General features: G+C 50.1%; 1 protein-coding gene across 1 annotated transcript in view; it reads left to right on the forward strand.

The window, feature by feature from the left end:
* The first annotated feature begins 14,860 nt into the window (after nt 1-14,860).
* The window catches only part of PHF24 (PHD finger protein 24), a 33,394-nt gene continuing 29,412 nt past the window's right edge, over nt 14,861-18,842 (forward strand). The window contains exon 1 of the mRNA XM_083403110.1: nt 14,861-15,647. The gene's annotated coding sequence lies outside the window, so the exon portion shown is untranslated. The remainder of the gene's footprint in view (nt 15,648-18,842) is intronic.

Raw genomic sequence — 18,842 nt, forward strand, 5'->3', positions numbered from 1 at the left:
TGGATTTGTAACTGGCTGACTGACCGGACCCAAAGGGTGCTCATCAATGGTTCCTCTTCATCCTGGAGAAGAGTGACTAGTGGGGTGCCACAGGGTTCTGTCTTGGGCCCGGTCTTATTCAACATCTTTATCAACGACTTGGATGATGGACTCAAGGGCATCCTGATCAAATTTGCAGATGACACCAAACTGGGAGGGGTGGCTAACACCCCAGAAGACAGGATCACACTTCAAAACGACCTTGACAGATTAGAGAACTGGGCCAAAACAAACAAGATGAATTTTAACAGGGAGAAATGTAAAGTATTGCACTTGGGCAAAAAAAATGAGAGGCACAAATACAAGATGGGTGACACCTGGCTTGAGAGCAGTACATGTGAAAAGGATCTAGGAGTCTTGGTTGACCACAAACTTAACATGAGCCAACAGTGTGACGCGGCAGCTAAAAAAGCCAATGCAATTCTGGGCTGCATCAATAGGAGTATAGCATCTAGATCGAGGGAAGTTATAGTGCCACTGTATTCTGCTCTGGTCAGACCTCACCTGGAGTACTGTGTCCAGTTCTGGGCACCACAGTTCAAGAAGGACACTGACAAACTAGAACGTGTACAGAGGAGGGCAACCAAAATGGTCAAAGGCCTGGAAACAATGCCTTATGAGGATCGGCTAAGGGAGCTGGGCATGTTTAGCCTGGAGAAGAGGAGGTTAAGGGGTGATATGATAGCCATGTTCAAATATATAAAAGGATGTCACATAGAGGAGGGAGAAAGGTTGTTTTCTGCTGCTCCAGAGAAGCGGACACGGAGCAATGGATACAAACTACAAGAAAGAAGATTCCACCTAAACATTAGGAAGAACTTCCTGACAGTAAGAGCTGTTCGACAGTGGAATTTGCTGCCAAGGAGTGTGGTGGAGTCTCCTTCTTTGGAGGTCTTTAAGCAGAGGCTTGACAACCATATGTCAGGAGTGCTCTGATGGTGTTTCCTGCTTGGCAGGGGGTTGGACTCGATGACCCTTGTGGTCTCTTCCAACTCTATGATTCTATGATTCATGGTGCATTAAAAGTCACGAGGGCACCCCAGAAACAATAGTACTAATAAAAGCTTGGGAGGCAATTAGATGCTAAAATGCCATATTTAAGTGCTCAACAGCTCTCTAAACAATTTGCCTATTGTGCTTTTTAAAAAATTGTTTGCTTTCTAAAAACAACAGCAGCAGCAACCCCACAGAGCTGTTCCGGGCTGAGTTCAGGAGAAAATGTCATATGACAGGGGTCTGTAGGAATTAGGGACCAATACAATTACAATTAGGGACAGGTGGCGCTGTGGGTTAAACCACAGAGCCTAGGGCTTGCCAATCAGTAGATCGGCGGTTCGAATCCCCACGACGGGGTGAGCTCCTGTTGCTCGGTCCCTGCTCTTGCCCACCTAGCAGTTCGAAAGCACGTCAAAGTGCAAGTAGATAAATAGGTACCACTCCAGCGGGAAGGTAAACGGCATTTCCGTGAGTTGCTCTGGTTTCGCCAGAAGCGGCTTAGTCCTGCTGGCCACATGACCCGGAAGCTGTAGGTCGGCTCCCTCGGCCAGTAAAGCAAGATGAGCGCCGCAACCCCAGAGTCGGTCACAACTGGACCTAATGGTCAGGGGTCCCTTTACCTTTACCTATGCTTATTAGGGGGAGGGGGCACATCCCCTAAGCAAGACAAGTCCAAGGCCTGTGGGGACCATATCGATTAACAGCAGCCACTTGAAGTGTAGCAAAGAAATGGTTCCTTCAGGGGCTGCCAACGTGGTGCCCCCCCCCCCGAGGCTGCTAACCGACAGCGACCCATCATCTCTGAGCACGGGCCATGCCGTCTGGGGTGGTTGGAAACTGCAGCCCAATGACATCTAAAGGGCACCGCATGGGCTCCTGCGATTTTGGCCTGTATTCAAAGCTATATTCATAACACATTTTGCTAGCAAGAGGGAGGGAGGGAGGGAGGGAGGGAGGGAGGGCACGCGCTTCCCTTTGCATAACACCAGGCACAGCACTCCACAATATGTTAAGCGGGAGGGAAGCTCTGCGATGGATCTCTCCGGCTCAGCAGTGTCATTGTCTGTACATCAGCAGCTATCACCTCCTCCCTCAGACAAACAGACCGCGCATACAATGCAATTCCTAGGCGCAACAACAGCGGCAGAAGGCTGCCTCTCCGGCCCCCTGGAGAGAGCAAGAAAGGTTCAGCGGCGCCCCCGGGGGATCATGCAAGCACCCCCGGTGCGCGTCTGCCACGTCCCGCTCCAGCCGGCAGCCACGGGTTGCTTTCTGTGCCAAGGCTGGCATTAACACGCTCGGGTGCTCCGGACAGGGGTGACCCCATTTATCTCCGTAGACCTTCCCACCCTCCAGTGAAGATGGGAACATTAATGATGTTCGTTGCTGGGAGTTCATTTCCATTCCTTCCGGCCGGAGAGGCAAAGCTGGAACGTGTCATTACAGGGCGCATGCAACATTTACAAGCAGAAGCATAAACCGCTCCATCCTGGGCACGGGGAGGGGATCATGTGGAAAGGATGAAATGCACAGTCTCTCTCTCTCTCTCTCTCTCTCTCTCTCTCTCTCTCTCTCTCTCTCTCTCACACACACACACACACACACACACACACTCTCACACACGCCTGGCACCAGCAGCAACAAACCAAGGCTGGGGGTGTTCTGTAAGAGCAGGAAAAGCTGGGACTGGGCACAGAATTCAGCATCTGAAGTTCAATTCTATTTAAAAGGGGGGAAGGCTAAGTTTTTAGTCCTTATGGTGGAGGGGATATTCTTGAAAGGGTGTGGGTAATACATGGTAAATCTATATCTATATCTATATCTATATCTATATCTATATCTATATCTATATCTATATCTATATCTATATCTATATCTATATCTATATCATCTATATCTATATCTATATCTATATCTATATCTATATCTATATCCATATCCATATATTTATATCTAGCTATCTAGCTATATACAGTGGTACCTCTGGTTGCGAATGGGATCCGTTCCGGAGGTTTGTTCACAACATGAAAAGAACACAACCTGAAGTACCCTTTTCTGCACAGGTGCACGGCACAATTTGGTGCTTGTCCGCATGCGCGAGCAGCGAAACCTGGAAGTAACCCTTTCTGGTACTGGTACTTCCGGGTTGCCGCAGGACGTAACCTGAAAGAACGTACAGTGGTACCTCAGGTTAAGAACTTAATTCGTTCTGGAGGTCTGTTCTTAACCTGAAACTGTTCTTAACCTGAAGCACCACTTTAGCTAATGGGGCCTGCTGCTGCTGCCACGCCGCCGGATCACGATTTCTGTTCTCATCCAGAAGCAAAGTTCTTAACCTGAGGTACTATTTCTGGGTTAGCGGAGTCTGTAACCTGAAGCGTATGTAACCCGAGGTACCACTGTAACATGAAGCAAATGTAATTTGAGGTATGACTGTATATATATCTCAAAGCTAACACTCAGAGGCATTTTCAGGGGTCAGCAGACAGACCCCCAATGTATTCCACGAAGTAGGAGAAGTGATACAAAATGAGAAAATGTACCTGTGATTATGTGTAATTTGCACAATACCTATGATTGGCATAATTCAGCTTGCGGTATCCATGGTGTGGGGTTTATTCTTCAGGGGCAATGAAAGATTTCTTCAGTGCAGAGGTACCCCAATAATACCCTGGCAAATGCCTCTCCTAGAAGCAACTCTCCCCACATATTTCTCAGCTGGGAAAATATTGCACCAAAGAGCCACAAAACGCCCCAGGGAGAAGAGATTCTCTGTTTCCCATTTGCTCTGCTTATCTATTTCATTCCTGAAATGCTCATACAGTTTGGGATATTTTTCCTGATGACATAGAAATGTCCCTTCTGTGTCATACGAACCCTCTGCCATTTCTTTCCCTATTCCAGCAGGGGCCAGGGCAAGCGCTTCTAGGGAGAGAAGGGAAACTTCAGAGCAAGCATCCTGATGGATCAGGCTGCCAAACAAGAGATATGTGCCCCTGCCTGACTTTCCCAGAGGTGACCGTCGTCTTGTGAGCTCTGTCCCCACGATCAAGCAAGTGTAATAATAATAATATGTTATTTGTACCCTGCCCTCCTTGGCCAGGACCAGGCTCAGGGCGGCTAACATCAAAGTTGTTGTTGTTTAATCGTTTAGTCATGTCCGCCTCTTGGTGACCCCCTGGACCAGAGCAGGCCAGGCACTCCTGTCTTCCACTGCCTCCTGCAGTTTAGTCAAACTCATGCTGGTAGCTTCCACAACACTGTCCCACCATCTCGTCCTCTGTCGTCCCCTTCTCCTTGGGCCCTCCATCTTTCCCAACATCAGGGGTCTTTTCCAGAGAGTCTTCTCTTCTCATGAGGTGGCCAAAGTCTTGGAGCCTCAGCTTCAGGACCTGTCCTTCCAGTGAGCACTCAGGGCTGATTTCCTTCAGAATGGAGAGGTTTGATCTTCTTGCAGTTCACGGGACTCTCAAGAGTCTCCTCCAGCACCACAATTCTAACATCAAAGTATGATACATTAAAAACATAAACAATCAATTAAAATACATCTTAAAATCAACAGAAACAACTCCTAGCAATGCTTGATTTATAATCTAGAACACAACTACTTTATAATATCATCATGGGACATTCAGCGAGTATAAAACAATCCAGTTACATAAGAATATAATTATAAATGAACCTTAAGTATGTATACAAACTCAATGAGAGGTGTGAAGTGTAGAAGGGGAAGGGGGCCAGAGGCATAGTGGCAGAGCACCCAGGTCCCCCTAACTGGGATTTCCATTTCAAAGGTGAGGCTCGCAGCAAAATGTAGCAGCGTTGTGCACTCCTACGGTTCCAACCAGCCAGACGGGACCCCTTCTTCCAGGATACTCCATTCCATTACTCTTTCCACCACTGCCGGTCATTCCATAATAAATATGGCATGCTCAGTCTTCATTGGGCGGGGGGTTTTGTGGGTGGGTGGGGGTCCCTCTCAGAGATTTTTCGCAATAAAGACTCTTCTGCAAAATCTGGGTTTCCATCGAGCGCTCTGGCTCTTCTTTCTTGTGCATGGATTAGAACATCTGAATCAGCAAAGAGCATCCACAGGATCAGGCCAGTGGCCCACCTAGTCCAGCATCCTGTTCTCACAGTGGCCAACCGGATGCCCAGGTGGGAAACTAGCAAGCAGAGCAACCAAGCACCAGACAACTCTCCCCCCTTGTGGTTTCCAGAAACTTATATTCAGGAGTATCGCTGAAGGCAAAGCATAGGCGTCCTGGCTAGTAGCCCATCAATAGCCCCTCCTCCTCCATGAATTTGTCTGATTCTCCTTTCAAGCCATCTGGGTTAGTGGGCACTCCTGCCTCCTGTGGCAGGGAGAACCAGGGTATAAATAAACACTATGCGAAGAAGCGCCATCTTTTTAAAATATATATATAATTTTATTAAAGATTTCTTAATTTACAAAAATAGATGTGTTGTCCCTTTTTCAAGTTGTGTCATTTGCAGATCAGTTTCATTTGTTGTGAGACATTGGGGGAATGTTCAGGGTTGCAGGAGAGGATATATTGTCTGATTATAGCCTTTCCAACTTGTGTTAACAAGTTCACAATTTAGCAGAGTAACATTCCCCCTTTTTAAACTCACAGCAGATGCGTTTGCTCAGGCTCGCTAAAGCCTCTGTAATAATTGTTCTGGTATTTTCCCCTTATTCCCTCATAAAAGATAAGACACAATACAGTCTTCTATAAAAATATAAAAAGGTTTACTCACACATCATTCTGTTCACAATTGGATCCCAGAAGGCAGACTTAGCTTGGAAAAGTAACATACGCCTGGAAACTATCTCCTAAGGAGACAGTCCTTTTGTCCTCTCTTGGCTGGAGGCCAAGAGAGCATCCTTGGCTAAGCAGATGTTGCTTCTTTGATGCATGTAGTCAAAGAGAGAGAGATGGCTGCCCTGCCCTGTGCTTTTGTCATTACCTGCACAAGTGAGGCCATGCCCACCTCTAGTCACATGCAGAGGAAGTCTGTCCCAGCCCAGAAGGAAACAGGAAGTTTACCTGCTGGCTGGACAAACATTCCTCCCCATGTGTAAACATGTTCACTCTAGGAATGTTGTACTTGACTGCTCTTGTGTTTCACATCCCACAGACATTAGTGTTGTATGCAATGTTAGGTTAGGAAGAAAAGAGGGGAAAGAGGAGGAGAGGGGAATGGTGAGTGGGGTGGGCTTGGGTGGCAACGCTTCAATTCTTCTCCTTAGTGTATGTGTGGGGTTTTGTGTCAGCGTCACTTGTGTGGGTCCTCTTTACTATTCATTTGTTGTATTCCTTTGCTGGTGCCATCTTGACTGCATCGGGGGCCACATTTGGAGGGAGAACCAATTTGCTGTTAGCACATAGGACAGGGGACAGGCCTTGGAAATGCTTTGGTCCGAGACCCTGGAGAGTAGCTGCCAGCCAGAGTTGGTAGTAATGTGCTAGGAAAAGCCAACGGTCTGTCTCAGCATAGATTGTTCATGGGGACCAAGGAATTCAGGCTCCATCTCCCTATCTGGCCCATTCCACCCACCCTGCCTACTGTCCCTGGGCCAGATATCCCAGCCAGCCCTGTCCATCCCATCCTTGCTCCTTTGATCATCTTTATCGCTCTCCCCTGACTCCTGTCCAGCTGGCGCCAACCTCCTTCCTAAGTGCTCACAGCGTGATTGAAGGGAGGGGTTTCTGCATCTCCAGCCAGTTGGCTGGCTCTGGAGTAGCTGTGCAGCCGGACACCAGGAAGCTTGTGGCTTTGATGCATTAGGAGCACTTGCAAAAAAAACAGCCCCGTCTTGCCACGAATCGATGCTTCTCTTCCTCGCCACCCACTGCCTGCAGGCGTTTCCATGGCACTGGGTGCCCGGGAAGATGCAAGAGGCTATGGCAGGCTGAAGCTCTCAGGGTGGGAGAATCACAGAATTTAGAGATGGTAGGGACCCCCAAAGGTCATCTGGTCCCACCCCCAAAAAAGTAGGAATAGGAGCAAAAGAATCCCTAACAGGAGACCATCCAGCCTCTGCTTATAAACCTCCCATGAAGTCCACCACCTTCAGAGGGAGTCCACTCCACCGCCAAAGAACTCCTAGCATCAGAAAGTTCTTGCTAATGTTTAGTTGGAATCTCCTTTGAAGTTGAATCCATTGGTTCAGGTCCTCCCCTCTAGAGAAGCAAAACAAACTTGTTCCATCTTCCATGTGGAAGATCTTCCATCTTCAGTTATTTGAAGATGGCCACCATCTTCTCTTCTGCATGGTGCTGGGACCCACAGTATCTCCAGGGCCATTGCTCTTCCCAAAGACAGGTTCTTCCAGACCCAAATCTATCCCTACAGCCAGCCACCCAGCCCTCTTCTTATTTGGGGTGCCTCCAAAAGGATGAGATCCCACCATGTGTCCCCACCACCACCACCACAGCTGCCCCACCTCAGCAAGGGACCAGGCAGCATGGCTAAACTATGGAACTCCCTCCCACAGGAGTTCCAGTAGAAGAATTGAAGCATTGCCACCCAACCCCACCCCACTCACCATTCCCCTCTCCTCCTCTTTCCCCCCTTTCTTCCTAACCTAACACTGTATACAACACTTGTTCTTCTTGTTGTTGTTTTGTTGTTTAGACGTTTAGTTGTGACCAACTCTTCATGACCCCCTGGACCAGAGCACACCAGACACTCTTGTCTTCCACTGCCTCCCGCGGTTTGGTCAAACTCATGCTGGTAGCTTCGAGAACACTGTCGCACCATCTCGCCCTCTGTCGTCCCCTTCTCCTTGTGCCCTCCATCTTTCCCAACATCAGAGTCTTTTCCAGGGAGTCTTCTCTTCTCATGTATTGGAGCCTCAGCTTCAGGATCTGTCCTTCCAGTGAGCACTCAGGGCTGATTTCCTTCAGAATGGAGAGGTTTGACCTTCTTGCAGTCCATGGGACTCTCAAGAGTCTCCTCCAGCACCAGAATTCAAAAGCATCCATTCTTCAACACTAGACTGCTTTAAAAGAGGATTAGACAAATTCATGGAGAAGACAGCTGTCAACGGCTACTGCCCCCCCCCCAAAAAATGCAGAGTTCTCTTTCTTTTAGGAAGGAATTGTAACACTGCAGGCATGTTTCCTCTCCCTAGGTGATTTTGGATGGAAGCCTTAAAAGACTGTAACAGTCATTCCGTAGAAAAAAATTCCTAGGGTGCTAAGTTTGTATTTTGAAAGTGGGGGTTGGTTGCCCCCCAAGTGTGCCTGGAATCTTCTATCTGCAGTAAGAGTTCAAATCCTGAGTCAAGTCCGCGAGTCTGATGAAATTACGTAGTAACATAGAGCAGTCCACTTTTCCACTTCTAGTGAAACCTGAAGGAGGATCTGTCCATGGTGCTAGCAGGGAAGGAAAGGCCTGTGTAGTTTGCCGCCCTTTCAGACTCGCCTGGAAACACCTCCAGATTCATGCATGGGATGTACATGAATCCTCAAATTCATTAGTCAGTTTCTCTATGAAACGGTCACGTTGACCGGATTCCCACTGAATTTCCAGTGACCAAATATCAAAATGGCGCACACGTTGTTTCTTATCGCAAAGTTGGCCTACTATACACTTTTGTTAAATAACAACGGAATGTTTGTATCATGCTTTAGGGTATTCACAGTGCTGCACATTCATTATCTGGTTGCAAGTCATACAAGCAGCCAATTTTGTTATCCCCATTTCGCAGAAGAAAAGACTGAGGCTGAGAGAATGGCTTGTCTACGGCCACCAATTCAATAATGGACCAGCGGTAGCTTCCTGACCCCCAGTTCCAGCCTCTCTGCCACTATCGGCTAAAACAGCTATTACAATTTTCTATATATTTTGTATGCAGAGACAGGGCTTGTGATTGCATACTGTACATTTCCAATGGAAGATTTTGTCTGGCGACTGAATGCATTTGTGCATTTGGGGAGAAAGGTGTGCTTCCTGTACGCTTGCCCCTGCTTGTTATAATCCATGTCTCTTGTGGCAAAAGAATTCAGAACACTCTGTGGTTCAAACTGCAGCCCCCACCCCCCAAAGAGCCCCAACATTCTCCACCCCATCGGTGGCTTCTTAGCATTCTGCAGCTTCCATTTCTTGGCTGACCAAAAGGGAGGCCTGATTGCAGATTCTTGGGCCCTGCGGAGCCAGCAAGCTGCAAAGCTAATTCTACATTCATTAGGCACAGTCTGCTGGTAGGAAGCTTTTTCGCCAGATAAAGATTTCAGAGGATCACACTGGCAGGGAGAAGGGGCAGGAGGGAGGGCCTCAGCTCACAGACAGGACTGCGGGCTATGAAAACCTTCTGTGCCAACAGTCACTTCAAAGCCTCTGGTACAGGTGGAGGAATAGCTGTTTGCAAAGAAAGGGATGGCAGGCAGGGGAGAGAGGCCTTTCTCTAAGCAGGCATGATGCAGCAGTTAACACTTCCAAACAGTGGCACAGACGCTTCCCTCGTTGCCAGCCTCGCCACCAGAGGATCGGCTCTTTACCTGACTTTGAACATCAAAGGTTCGGCAGAGTTATGGGGAAAAGTGTCCAGGAAACAAGGAACAGTTTGAAGGCCCCAAAGGAGCAGATTGTCTGGGACACAACCTTGAACAGAATCTTGTCCATACACTGGAAAATATCACAGAGGGATACATGGAAATAAGGGAAATAAAAATTAAAAATCACCCTGCGGCGAAGGGCTTGCAAAAGGAAAGCTAAAGGATGCACTTAACCCTGGTTTGCAAGTTACCAACTGGCGTAGCCCAGTCTGCAAGAGCCTGGAGGTCCATTTCTGTCACCAGAGAGCCACAGTTCCCTGCAGCTCACCTCCCTCGTTAAAGCCAAGATTTTGAGGGTGGAGGGGTACCTTGTTGTTGTTGTAAATTCAACTTATACACTGCCCTATACCCAGAGGTCTCGGGGCGGTTCACAACAAGACCACAGCATATAAAATCAAACCAAAAGCAGTAACTCAATAACCACCCCCCCCCCAAAAAAACCCACATTCTAAAAGGGTGTTGGATGTCAGTAAGATCATCCAAAGGGCTGGTTAAAAAGGAACATTTTTGCCTGGCGCCTAAAGGTGTATAATGAAGGCACCAGTCGAACTTCCCTGGGGAGGGCATTCCATAGATTAGGAGCCACTGCAGAGAAGGCCCCGCTCTTGTGTTGCCACCCTTCGGATCTCTCGAGGAGGAGGCACACGAAGGAGGGCCTCAGAAGATGATCTCAGGGTCCGGGAAGGTTCATATGGAAAGAGGCAGTCCTGGAGGTATTGCGGTCCTGAGCCATTTAAGACTTTATAGGTCAAAACCAGCACTTTGGATTGGGCCCGGAAAAGATGCACACACACAGGATACGTTCAAATGTGCTTTCTTCTTCGGGCTGAGAATAAGTTCAGGGACTGCACCTTGTCTCAAACCCTCAAGCTGCATTTTATTAAAATTCAAAGCAGCAAGGAACACAGCGAGCCCCCTGTGCCCCTCAAGCTGTCGGCACAGACATTTTCTTGTAAACAAACAGGGAACACATCTCGCGCGTGCCAGTCACCCGCAGCCAAAGGCCAGCTGGTTCTGCAATTCCTAAAGATAGGTTGGTCTCGCTTTGCAGGGCAGGAGGCTGCCATTGGCTCTCAGCCTCTGTTTTCCTTAAGAAATGTTTGACCCTCGCTTTCAATACAAAGGATCTTCAGGGCAGCTGGCAGCAGATTCAATGAAGACGGTAAGGATCCTTCTTTTAAAAAACAACAAAAAGAAAGCAGGAGAGCAAATATGCCAGTAGGAAATAATAAAACACCAGCTAAGATGTGGTGAGAGGAAGAGAAATGGACATTAATGAACCTTGCAAGTTCGGATGAACAGAAAAGCCTTTCTCTCTCCCTCTCCTCATCAGTCAGAGCACAGAGAAGGGCCTCTGAGGATGACTCTGTCGTGGGCACTTCAGGTGCCACCCAGACCCCTTTGCTGTTGTTTAGTCTTTTAGTCGTGTCCGACTCTTCGTGACCGCATGGGCCAGAGCACGCCAGGCACTCCTGTCTTCCACACCCAGACCCCTTAGGGTTTTGTAAGTCAAGACGAGCTCCCTGCCTTGGGTCCAGAAACAAACCAGAAACCAGTAAAATGTTGTGTTTTTTTAATAGCATCATAGAGTTAGGAGGGAACTCAGGGGTCATCTAGCTCAACCCCCTGCAATCACAACTAGAGGATCCCCAACAGAGGACTGTCCAACCTCTGTCTGAAAACCTCCAGCAAAGAATAGTCTGCCCCCTTCCAGGGGAGTCCATTCCACTGTTGAACTGCTCTTACCACCAGAAAAAAGATTCCTAATGTATACTTTTTTGTAATTTGAAGCCATTGGTCCTCCCTTCTGGAACAGCAGAAAACAAAGCTTGCTCTATCTTCTAGTTGACATCCCTTCAGGTGCTTGAAGATGATGATCACGTCACCTCTAAGCCTCCTCTTGTCCAGGCTAAACATGCCTTACCTGGAGATGATGCTGGCCAATGGTCTCGGAACCTTCTGCATGCTAGACAAATGTCCTGCCACTGAGCTGCTGTGACCCATTCCAAAAAAGGGCAATATAACTTTGTCCCTCCCCCACACACACACCTGCTCCCTGCCCATCACCTGAGCATTCAGCCTGGAGAGAAAGAGGCGCAGCCCAGATGGGCTGGCGGTGTGTTTTGCTGTTCCTCACATCGCCGGTTTGAGTTGGGCTCTGAGGTCCCCTTTGGCCAACTAGCAAAGAACCCTGTCATCGGCAAGAGAGCGAGAGTCACCGCAAGCAGGAACATGGTGAGGAAGCGAGATAAAGCAAAATAATTAATAGTCCCTGTTTCATTCACAGCCGGAATGAGGGGGGGGGCAGATCTTACATCATTGAGGCTGATCTTTGCCCACAGCTTGCCTTCATCTGTAGCTGCCTGTCTGACTGGATGCTGTGATGACGGGCAGTGGCAAGAAGCTGGAGCAGAGATTCTGCAAACCAGATGAGAGTTGCCCTGCTGAACCAAGAGGGGATGGCTGCCTCCCTCACCATAATCTTAATTAAATGGCAAAAAGGCAGGAGATGTCAGGGGATATTTTAGTTGGGGAGGGAGGGGATAAAACAAGCAAAGCTGTGGCAAGAGAGATATTGCTAATAAAGGTCTCCAGAGAACTGTCAGCGGAGGAAACAGCTGCCTCATGTGGTTACGAACAGAGGGCTGAAAGAAATTATTAAAACTTCACTGTGTTGCACAGAGATACTTTGCTGGAGTCTTCGGTTGCCCATTTATAGGCATCGTGTGTGCCTTTGGCAGAGGGACCATCTCATTCTCCACTGCCACAAACCAGTTTGTGACTGGGGGCTTCAGACTGGAAGGTGTGCAGAGGAGGGCAACCAAGATGACCAAGGGTCTGGAAAATAAGCCATATGAGGAATGGTTGAGGCATTTGGGTATGTTTAGCATTGGGAAAAGAAGGCTGATAGGTGATATACGAGTCATAGGACTGTCACATGGAAGATGGAGCAAGCTTGTTTCCAACTGCTCTGGAAAATAGGATGAATTCAAACCAAGGGATTCAAGTTACAAGAAAGGAGACTGCAACTAAATCATGAAATAGACTCCCTTCGAAGTGGGTGGACTCCCCTTCACTGGAGGCTTTTAAAAAACCTGAAAAGTTGGGTGTCCATCTGTCGGGGTTCTTTCAACATGGGTGGGGTCCCTTTCAACTCTCAGTTCTATGAAAGTTGTGTTTGCCGATGACAAACCCAGGGCAACTGGGTATAAAATCCCCAGGAACAAAACACGGCGAAGGCCGAGATACTGATCCATGAGGCATTCCATGTTGGCCCTTTCCTTCCTTTACTCCGCAGCCAGAAGCCATAATGCTTCTGAATAGCACTTGCGGGCAGTTTCAGCTGGAGAGAGTGCCGCTCTCACACTCTGGGCTTCCCAAAGGGTCGTCTGGTTGGCCATTGTGGGAACAGGATCCTGGCCTAGATGGGCCACTGGCCTAATCCAGCAGGTCTCTTATTCTGGCATATAAAACAGATGACAATATTTATATACACATCCATTGTCAACCATTGTCTTCTAGAACAAATCCTGTTGCGTATCAATTTTGCTCTTTATAAGTGACTAATATTATAATTACCCGTGCTACAGATCACTCATATTCTTGCAACATCTGTTACATCTCCTCTCAGCTGCAGCAAAGCATTAGATAGTTGTAATTCTGCTCCATATATGTGGCATTAAAGGAACCTCTAAGCTTTCAAACTCCAGCCTCACCTCGTTCTCTAGCCAAATGCGAAGCTGCCATGCACCTCGCCCAGAATTAGGGACAGAAACATTTTCATTCTGAGCTCAAAGACGACAGGATCACACCCCAGAATGGAAGTGGAGGGTGATGTCAGCCTAGGGCTGCAGGAACCCAAGTCCATGTTCTCTCTCCATTAGTGATTACCTGGGAGTCTCAGTCCGCACCGGATCCTTTGCCTCAGGCATCACCTGAACCAAGTCTGGGGCCTGATCCTGAAGAGTACCAGTCTGCACAGGTTCCCCTGCAACAAGCACCAGCTGGGCCAAGTCTGGGGCCTGAACCTGCCCTGGCTCCAGATGCGGGGATGACCTCGTTGCCTCCATCTGGGCCATCACTTACAGCTGCTCCACTACCAGCTGGGTCAGGGGAGGCTGAGGCGGCCCCTGGGTCTAGTCACCCACCGATGTCTCCCGAGCTGCAGAGACTGAGGTCTGAGAGAAGGAGAGACCTGAGTGCTCACAGGAGGAGTGCTCGCCTTCAGGTAAAACAGGGAGGTGAGTCACCGGGGGATCAGGACCAGCCGCTACACCGACAGAGATAAAAGGCTGTTGGACCCCGCCACAGCTTATGGGAGCAATGTTGCTGATGGCCAGAACCTGTCTGAGATCCTGTACCTGTCCTTGCCTGGTTTCCTGCCTCATGTACTGCCTTGGCCCTGTCAGACTGACTCCTCGCGGAACCCTTGGATTCAGACCGGACCTGGACCACGTTTCACGGGTTACCCCTGGGCCCAGCACAATTATGAAGCTCACGAGGGGACCTTGAGCCAGACACTCCGTCTCGCCTCAGCCTACCTCACAGGGCTCCTGTGAGGGGAGGTGGAATCATTAGACCCTTAGAGAAAGGCTGGGTTATTAAAAATGAAATCTGAACAAGGTCAGAGGGGAGCCAGAAGGAAGGGGCTAGATCTTAGCCAGGTTTTGGTCCCAGAATATTTTATGGATATTTTAAAATACCACACATCTGACCATGTACAACTTGTGAGTCCTTCACCACCAAATGCACACGCAACTAGAATTGGCAGGCTGTAGAGACTGACTTCAGCCCTAGTCCCTGGGGTGGAGGATCTACAGGGGCTCTCCAGGTGTTACTGAACTACAACACCCATCGTCCCCTGACCATGCTGGCTGCTGGGGGAGAGTGGAAGCTGGAGTCCATCAGGAGCCCCCCCACACACAGAGAGAGAGAGATGTTCCCCATCGCTGCCACTGCATTTCCCTAAAAAAACCAAAAACTTTTTGGCCGGGAGGGGGGTATGAGAAAGGATGACCTTCTGCAAATCAAACGCTGTGTGCAAAGTGGTCCTGGGGCTGCTTACATGGGCTTTGAGTGTCCCTTTCCGAAATCGCAGGGACACCTCCCTCTCCCAAGGCCAGGGCTGCAGAAATGGTCCAGTCAGGAGGATGGAGATGTGCCTTGGGGGGGGGGCTCCTCTTGCCACGTGGCGCCGCGCGCTGCAGTCTGCCGCCCCCCTCCCGCCCCCCAGGCCACAGTGCCGCCAGAGCCTGACCGTCAACACGCGGGTGGGAGTTAGGATGTAGCTCCATCCCCTCCCCTCTCCAGCCCCCTCCAGACTGGGGCAACAGCCTAGACAGATCTGGGGCTGGAGGAGGCGGGGGCGTGGGGCGTGGTGGGGCGGAGTGGGGCGGGGGAGTGTTTGTCCTGCGGGAAGCGGAGCCCGCCCGAAAGCTGCCTTTCCCTCTCCGGCGGCGGGCAGGGAACTGGCGCAGAATCCGCAGTTCTCAGCGAATGAGGGAGCTCAGGGAGGGGCTGGGTTGAGACGGGGGGGGGGTGTCATTAGTGCTTCCCAGCAAAAGCAGCTTCCTTTCCAGGCGGGGAGGAGAGAGAGGCAGGCTGGGGACTGACTGGTGCAGGGAGCCCGGAGCAGGCGGAGTTGGTGGTCTGGCTCCCTTCCCTTCCTTGCGCATCCCTCTCGCTCGCCCGCCGCTGCATCCCTCCTGCATCCCTGGAGAGAGAGCGGTCCTTGGGTACCAGCGTCCTCGGAGCCTGCCCGCCGCGGCTCCTTTCCTGGGCTGTCCTCTCCTGCTGCTGCTCCCATCCTCGGAGAGCGCTCCGGGCTCTTCCTCCGGGGTACCGCCCTGCCCTCTCTCTCTCTCTCCGCCCTGCATCTCCTGGAGAGCGCGCGCAGCATCCCTCCTCCTGGGTACCAGCCTCGGCATCCCAGCCCGCATCTCCGAGGAGTGCAGCGGCGGCGCCTCTCTCGATGCAAGGGCGACCACGGTGATGGGCTTGGAGTGGGCAGCTTGTTAGGTGTGGAACCGAGGCAGACCACCTCAGGTGAGCGGATCGCAACAGGGCAGGGGGGGGGAGGGTCGTTTTGCGGAGCCCTGCCCTCTGCAGTCAGGGTGGGAAAGCGCTGGTCCAGGGGGTCTCTGGGAGGCAGGTGGGACCCAGTGCCTATGGGAAAGTGAGGGGACAGGGCTATCTAAGGAGTGTCTTGGTCCAGAGAGGACCCCCGGGATTAAGGATGCTTCGGCTGAGGTGGGAGGTGCGATAGATGCTGTCCTGGCTCCAGGGACTGACCTGGATTGAGACCTTTAAAAAAAACAACTGCATTTGACCATCACCATGCCCCTGGCTGACACTTCCAAAGTAATTGGAACTGGAAAGCGGTTCTTTTGCACGCTGGGTGGAACACAGACTGCATAAGCAGAGACCCCTCCTAGGAAGGGGCAGTGCAGTCTGGGTGGGTCGCAGAGAGATATGGCTGAGTTTTGGGTGGGCTGCATCATTGCATCTCTGGCCTGAGGCTGGCATCGTGCTGCGAGAGGGAAGTGGCACGAACATGCCCCCTGCAATGTGTCGTGCGAAGGGGTGGAGGATCCCTTGTTGTGACGCAAGAGCGGCTGGTCAAGGTGAGCGAGGGGCCGGCTGCCGGTTTCACAAGCAGGCTCTGTTGGTTGGGCAGGCACTGCAGCGCTTCTGCCATGGGCAGAATTGAGAAGCTGGGGCTGCCTGCCTTTTGCCATCAGGAATGAAGCCCTTCTCAAAGCCCTCCCTGCAAGGCATGGTCACTCACCTAGATAAGACCCAAATCCACTTTCCACTGCCGCTAACCACTACTCCCCACCCCCTCAAAGCCTCCCAGGTCATAGGGCTGCTTGGTTTGAAAGAAAAGAGGGCACCAGAGTGGTGCCCGTGTGGGCAACCTTCCATGCCAGGTGGCCTTGGGCATCCTGGGCAGGTGCAAGAGGTTCATAGGAAGCTGCCATACACTGAGTCAGATCATTCGTCCATCTAACTCATTTTGCCTGCACTGGCTGGCAGCAGCTCTCCATGGTTTCAGACAAGGAGTATTTCCCCCCCCCCCCCAATATCTAGAGATGCTATTGGGGATTGACCCTGGGCCCTTCTGCATGCAAGGCAGGTGCTCTACCCACTGAGCCATGGCCCTTCCCCAAAAGGCAAGTGCCCACACAGGAGAGGACACCGAGCAGAGCAAAAGCTTCTGCCTGAGTTGGCGCCTGCCTCTCTCTCGCTACCCATTGCATTTTGTCTGGTCCACAGGAAAGACATCAAAAGAAAACAAATTCTGGGTGTAAAAGCTACACAGCCGGGGAACACGAAGTTCAGGGGGTGGAGGTAGGAGTGGGCGCAACACCTTAATTCTGTGTGAATGGGTGCAGTGCCTTAACTCTGCTCCTTGACACCCAGAATACACAAGAGCCCGATCTGTGGGCAGCATCCCAGCCAAGCAGCCTTCTGAGTCTGCAGCACTCCAGATTTATCTTTTCCTTCCCATACTTCACGTTGGTGGCCAAAAAAATCAATGAAAACGCCATCATTCTATTCTGAAGGGGCAGTTGCTTGTTTTGAGAACAGGAGCACAGAATACCACACCACCCACTCCACACACACACGCTTCTGCAGTGATCTCTCTGAACTGCAGACTCACCAAAAGGCATCTCTCTCATTGTCTGGTGAATGAAGAATTCAGGGAGATGGAAATAACAGAATTCTGCATCCAGTAGGTACAGGGGATCCAAAGATATTTGTGCCTGAAGAAAAGCCCCCTAGGAATTAATGCTGTGTTGGTGGCCAGTAGAGGAGCCAAGGCAGGGTCCTGAGTACCAGTGAGGGTATCAATGTCACCAGGAGGTCAGGGAAAGATAACTGGGTGCCACACACGTTTGGGCAAAGAGGCTGCAAGGAGCTTAGCCAGATGGAGCAAACCAGGCCTGTGCTTGATTGACATCCTATGCCCTTTTAAAATGTGTTGGGAGGTTCATTGGGTGGTTTTTGTTCTGTATTTTATCCTGTGAACTGACCTGAGACCGGTATATACATTTAATAAAGAATAATAATTTTAATAAACCAAAGAGTGGTGACAGAAGCAGAATGTTGGAGAAAAAGGCACCATATTGATCCATAGACGGTTTGTGTGGGATTCCTTTGTGAGAATAGATGATATCACCCAACAGGACAGCTGTGCAGACAGCAGAACGTGACGTGCACCAGAGACACTCGTGAAGTGTGTTGTGCTACAGAGGAGAGCCAGGTGCACAGGGATCATGTGAGAGATCGCCGTCTGTGCAGCAGCACTTGCAGGGAAAGTGGGAAGGGGCTGGTGCAGAACAAACGGAACAGGAGCCAGCAATGTGATACTGCAGCTCAAAAGGCCAAGGGTGTTTTAAGTTGCAGCCTCAGAAATGCTTCCAAGGTAAAGGACGTAACCACCTTGCTCTCTCCAGCACAGGTAAAATCCCATTTGGAAAACTGTGTTCTGTTCTAGGCAGCCAGCCAGAGAAAACAGACAGGGCTGCCTATTTTTAAAAAGAGGTGTTTAAAAGAGCTAACAGTTTTCCATCGATCCCAAAGTTCATTCATCTCAGGACATTTGCTGCACCAGAGAACTCTGCCTCCAGAGGCCTTTTTCTTGGCTTGGTTGGAGAGCTGAACCTCAGGTAAACCTTAGCAGAGCTAGGCCAGTTTGGGGCATCAGGACTCTCATCAGGCTTGTGGTGGGTAAAAGAAAAACAGAGAAGAACGAATATAGAAGGGGAGTGGTCTTAAGAGAGAGCACCAAAGCATGTGCAGAGCACCTCTTGCTTCCCAAATCTCAGGATATGGCTCCTGGGTGACAGGACTGAGGCACTTGAGTTGTTCTCATTTGCAGCCATCAATTTTGTTATCTTCCAGAGAAGCTTGCTATCAATTTCAAGGGGACGTTTGAAATGTGATCAGATTCTGCTGCGAGTCTTTTAGGTTGGAAGGTTCAGGTCGGGTAAAAGGAAGCTCTGCTTCCTGCAAGACTATGGAACTCCCTCACACAGGAGGTGGCGAGGCCCACCATCTTAATCTCTGATGTCGTGGTTTCTCAGCTGAGAGAGGAAAGGACTCTGCTCATGCTCAGAGGCCCCTTCTGCTTAACCCTTGATAACAAACTCGCCAGCGTATGGTGTGTGCAGCTCCCCAAGTGTGTAGTTTTGTGGCAGTGCCATTTTGTGCTGGAAGAAATTCAGTCAGACTCCA

This window comes from Podarcis tiliguerta (genome assembly GCF_965153285.1).
Source record: "Podarcis tiliguerta genome assembly, chromosome: 11".
NCBI lineage: Eukaryota > Metazoa > Chordata > Lepidosauria > Squamata > Lacertidae > Podarcis > Podarcis tiliguerta.